This window comes from Eimeria acervulina, genomic scaffold (genome assembly GCF_000499425.1).
Source record: "Eimeria acervulina Houghton genomic scaffold, Eah_scaff278, whole genome shotgun sequence".
Classification (NCBI taxonomy): Eukaryota; Apicomplexa; class Conoidasida; order Eucoccidiorida; family Eimeriidae; genus Eimeria; species Eimeria acervulina.
The window spans coordinates 22,912-28,911 of NW_013549925.1; positions in this window are offsets into that span (position 1 = coordinate 22,912).

Below are 6,000 nucleotides of genomic sequence, written 5' to 3' on the forward strand. Positions count from 1 at the left end.
TTTTTTAAAAATTAACAGCAGACAAACCCTTTCTGCTGCGTAGCGTTGCGTAGAACGAAACAACCCTAAACCCTAAACCCTAAACCCTAAACCCTAAAACCCTAAACCCCATATATATTATATATAAACTTAAAAAAAATATGTAAAATATGTTTATAAGGGGGGCAGATTAAGAAGCTGCAAACCCTTGGTCTTCTTCCTTTATGCCTAAACCCTCATTCTACAATAACCCTAAACCCTAAACCCTAAACCCTAAACCCCAGACTGGGCTCCGGGACAGCAGCCCTCAGCACCCTCTAACAACACAAACAACTTCAAATGATATACAGCATTTCCTTCTTTAAGACCCCAGTCGTTACCTAAACGCTAAACCCTAAACCCTAAACCCTAGGCCGCAGGCGGTGTCAGTTGGTGCAACCACATAAGGGTTTAGGGTTTGAAGCAGCAACGAAGTCTGTATAAAGCCCCCTTCGTGCTGCTGCTGCTGTATCTGGGGTGTACGTACACCTTGAGGTGTACGCTTAGGGTTTAGGGCTGCTCAAGGGAGAGCCTTAGGGTTTCTCTACCTGTTGTCTCCTCTGCAGGCAGCAGAGACAATATACCAAACCCTAAACCCTAAACCCTAAACCCTCCTATATAGACGCCAGCGGCCACCCTCCCCACACGCGGGCACATGCTGCCATACAAACCCTAAACCCTAAACCCTAAACCCTAAACCCTAAAGAAGTGACAGAAGGGGCCTCAGTTAATCCTTATAAATTTCCTTCCCATCATTTACTCTAAACCCTAAACACCTTCAAGACTCTCAAAAGGCGTCGGATACAGAGCAAGAACCCTAAACCCTTAAAACCCTAAACCCTAAACCCTAAACCCTAAACTCTAAAAAAGTCCTAATCCCTAATTCGTAGGCAAACCCTAAACCCTAAAGAATGCAGCTGCTTCAAAACAACTCGGCAGCCGAGATATCATAATAAGAACAGTAAACCCTAAACCCTAAACCCTAAAATATGCAAACCCTAAACCATAAACCCTAAACCCTAAACCCTAGGAGATGGAGGCCTTCAAATCAGGCTACTGGGAGACTTAATGAAGACCAAAGAGAGTTAGAGAGAGGCAACTCAAACTGCTACGCCTTTCTTTGCTTAAAAATGAGTAAAAGGAGACAGAGATATATATAAAACAGAGATAAGAGAAAAAGATATAATAAAGAGACAGAAAGAGACGAAGGAGTAAGACAGAAGAAAGCACAGAGACAGCTGAAGCAAAAAGGAGACAGATAAAACAAACAGATTTGAGAAGGAGACATGACACAGACACAGAGAAGAAAGGAGACACACAGAGACAGAAAAAGAAGCGAAGTAAAGAGAGAGAGAGAGAGACAGAGACAGAGACAGAGAAAGAGAGAGAGAGAGACAGAGACAGAGAGAGACAGAGACAGAGAGAGACAGAGAGACAGAGAGACAGAGACAGAAAGAGAGAGAGACATAAATGGAGACAGCAAAAGAGAGAGAGACAGAGCAAGAGACAAAAGGAGACAGTATGCGAGACAAAAGGAGACAGAAGCAAGTTTAACTTCTGTCTACAGCAAAATGCTGTACTTCTCAGCTGCTGGAATCTGGTGCAGACCGACGGCGCCGTCATCGCTCATCGACGCGAAGACCCAAGCATCAGACACCGACCAGCTCAAGCTGCAAAGGGAATCCTGCAGCAGCAGCAGCAGCAGCAGCAGCAGCAGCAGCAGCAGCAGCAGTGGGAGCAGCAGCAGTGGCAGCAGCAGCAGCAGCAGTGGGGAAGGTGCGGCAGCAGCGGAAGGAGGAGGAGAAATAGCAGCAGCAGCAGTATGAGAAATAGCAGCAGCAGCAGCATGAACAGCAGCATGTGCAGCAGCAGCAGTAGCAGCAGCAACAACTAATTGCTGTTGATAGAAAGCCCCATTAGAGAGACTGCTGAGGAGTGGTGGCAGTGCATGCATTTTGTTTGAATTTCGGCGGCCCTCTTTGTGTTGTGTCTCCTCCTCATTCATCTCTTCGCATTTATTTCTTGCTCAGAGACTCTACCTCTATCTGAAGATCTGTCTTTGTCTCTATTACTCTCGCTGTCTCCTTATCTGTCTCTTTATCTGTCTCTTTATCTGTCTCCTTCTCTGTCTCCTTATCTGTCTCTTTATCTGCCTCCTTATCTGTCTCTTCATCTGCCTCCTTATCTGTCTCTTTATCTGTCTCTCTGTCTGTCCCTTTATCTGTCTCTTTATCTATCTTTGTCTTTGTCTTCTTATCTTTCTGTCTCTGTCTCTGTCTTTGCATGTCTTTGTTTGTATGTCTATTTGTTTGTCTCCTCTTTGTCTCTGTCTCTGTCTCTGTCTCTGTCTCTTTGTTTATTCTCTTTAGCTGTCTCCTTTATCTATTTCTGTCTCCTTATTTGTCTATTGTCTTTAAGCTGTCTCCTCTATCTGATCTTGTCTCTCTTTATACATCCATAATATACAATAATAATATATATATATATATATTTATATATATATATATTTATATGTATATGTATATATATAATAATATATGATTAATGTATTATGTTTAATCTTATCTCCTTTTTATATATTTTTATCTGTCTCCCTCTCTATATATAAAATATATATATATATATATATCTATATATCTATATACAGGTATATATGTATGTATATGTATATAACAACATTATATTATTATTGTGTTTAATGCGATATCCTTTGTAAATATTTTAATCTGTCTCTTTGTTTCTAAAGATAATTAAATATATTTAATTATATTTAGCTGTCTCCTTTCTTACGTCATTTGACTCATCTACACAAAGAAGGCAGTCTCCTCTCACTGCCCTGTCTGTCTCCTTTTGAGGTGTATATACACCGCAGCAACTAACAGCCAAAGCCTGCTCCAGCCAGTGCACCTTCAAACATCCATCAGTCCCTAAGCAACAAACAAAACAAGGGTTTAGGGTTTGCTCTAAAGGGTTTAGGGTTTGTGTATTAGGGTCTACAGTTTGTATATTAGGGTTTAGGGTTTGCTCTAAAAGGCTTTAGGGTTTGTGTATTAGGGTCTAGGGTTTGTGTATTAGGGTCTAGGAGTTGCTTGAAATGGTTTAGGGTTTGCTTTAAAGGGTTTAGGGTTTGCTTTAAAGGGTTTAGGGTTTGCTTTAAAGGGTTTAGGGTTTGTTTATGGGTGTACTTGAAAGGGTTTGGTGTTTGCATATTAGGGTTTAGGGTTTGCCTATTAAAGTTTAGGGTTTGTATATTAGGGTTTAGGGCGTGCAAAGTAGGGACTAGGGTTTGCTAAACAGGGCCAAGGGTTTAGGGTTTAGGGTTTAGGGTTTAGGGTTTGGGGTTTAGGAGATGCCTGCAGTAAGGAGGAGTTGGTCGTGAAAATGATTAATTTGGAGATGAGCAACCCAATGACTGTGCACGTCTCGCAGAGTCTACGAAACAAAACGCAGACAAAAGGAGACAAATAAATAGACAAAAGGAGACAAATAAAGAGGCAAATAAACAGGCAAAAGGAGACAAATAAACAGACAAAAGGGGACAAATAAACAGACAAATAAACAGACAAAAGGAGACAAATAAAGACATAAATAAGGAGGTAAGAGGAGACTAATAAACAGACAAAAGCAGACAACTAAAAAGACAAAAGGAGACAGAAATAGGCAAAAAGGAGACAAAAGGAGACAAACAATAGACAAAAGGAGACAGTAGAAGACAAAAGGAGACAAATAAACAGATTAAAAAGAGCATTAAAAGGAGACAGACAGAAGCAGACACAAAGAAACAAAAAAAAGCAAACAAAGAGACAGAGACAGAGACAGAGACAGAGGAAGCAGCAAACAAGGAGACAGGCCCAAGGCAAACAGTAGCAGCAAACAAAATAATAATAATAATAATAATAATAATAATAATAATAATAATAATAATAATAATAATAATAATAATAAGGAGACAGGAGACAGCCTACCTTAACAGGTTTATTGAGCTTTCTTATATCCCAATTAAAGACAGAGCCGTCGCTGCCTCCAGAGAGACAAGCGAAAGGTAAGTTTGAATTAAAGCAGAGACAAAGTGCTGCAGCACGAGGCCCGTGAGGGTTCACGCAGCTCTCTGTACACCCGAAACTCCCGCTGCTGCTGCCGCTGCTGCTGCTGCTGCTGCTGCTGCTGCTGCTGCTGCGTAAGTCCCAGAGAGAAAGGAGACCCCCTGCTGCTCCTCCTGTGCGACGAAGGGACGGACAATTGGTCTTGCTATGGGCAGTGAGCACCTGAATAAACATTTTTAAGAAATACGCTCTATTTATATTTATATTTATATATATAAATCTTAATATAAATATAAATAAATATATTTTATAGAGACAAATAAATAAATACATATTTATAGATATAAACATTTTTATAGATATAAACATACTTATAGATATGCATATATACATATATATATACATATATATATATATATTTATATTCTATATAAATATATTCTACTTAGGTGTATCGGCAGCTAATTGCATGCAAGACGACGCCTTCGCATATGGGCTGGAGAATAATGATTTCCCTTCATAGACACTACAAACCCTAAACCCTAAACCCTAAACCCTAAACCCTTTGAACGGACCATGTTGGGGTCGTGGGGGTTCCAGACCGCCGCCTCGCAGGACATTTGCTGATGCTGCAGCAACCCCAACGCCTTCGATGAGGAGACAGAGACAGAGACAGAGACAGAAAGGAGACAGTTAGGTGTATGTACACCTCAACAAACGGAGACAGGAGACAGAGACAGAGACAGAGGAGACAGAAAGGAGACAGTCAGGTGTACGTACACCCCAACAGAGACAGAGACAGAAAGAAGGAGACAAAGACGAAGACAAAGTTAGATACAGAGAAAGAGACAGAGAAAGAGACAAAGAAAGAGACAGAGACAAAGACAAAGATTGAGATATATAGAGACACAGAGACAGCGAGACAGAGAGACAGAGAGAGAGAGAGAGAGAGAGAGAGAGAGAGAGACAGACAGACAGACAGAGACAGAGACAGACAAAGAGAGGCAAGGAGAGACAGAAAAAGAGAGAGAAGCAGAGTAAGACAACATGCCGAAGGAGACAGAGACGACAGATAAGATGAGAGGATAGGAGACAGCGAAGAAGACAGAGACAAACGCAATTAAGACAAAGACAAAGAAGAGACAGACAGACAGAGGGAGATGAAGAGACAGCACACAACCAGCAAACATAACAAAACAACAAACAAACAAACAAACAAACAAACAAACAAACAAACAAACAAATAACAAAAAGAAATGCATGTGCATGCAGAGACAGAAGCACCTCAATCGATGACTCTCTCTCTTTAAATACTACGCATTTGCTGCTGTCAACGCCCAGCACCCGCAGTCCCTGCGAAGTCTCCGGAGACACCTGAACGCTGCAGCAGCAGCAGCAGCAGCAGCAAGAGGGGCAGCAGCAAATTAACAGTAGCATCAGCAACAGCACCAACAAAAGCAACAGCAACACTACCAGCAGCGGCAGCAACAGATGTAGCGGAAACAACAGCAGCAGAAACAGCAGCAGCAGCAACAGCAGCAGCAGCAGCAGCAGCAGCAACAGCAACAGCAGCGGATTGAGATATGTAGCAGACTAAGGGATAGTCAATAAGAAGAAAAATAAAAAGATAAACAAAAAAACAAAATATAAAGCAATGTACAGCATATAATAATAAATAAATAAATAAATAAATAATAAAACAATGAAGAAGGAGATAGAGAGACAAACAAACAAAACAAACAAAAAGGAGAAGAAGGCATGCAAGAAGGAGACAAACAAATAAATAAAAAGAAGAGACAGACAGAGACAAATTAAAGTACCTGTGAATGCAATCAAAAGGCACTGGAGGACGCAGGTCTTCGCATACACTGAAACTGTTGCTGCTGCTGCTGCTGCCGTTGCTGCTGCTGCTGCTGCTGCCGTTGCTGCTGCTGCTGCT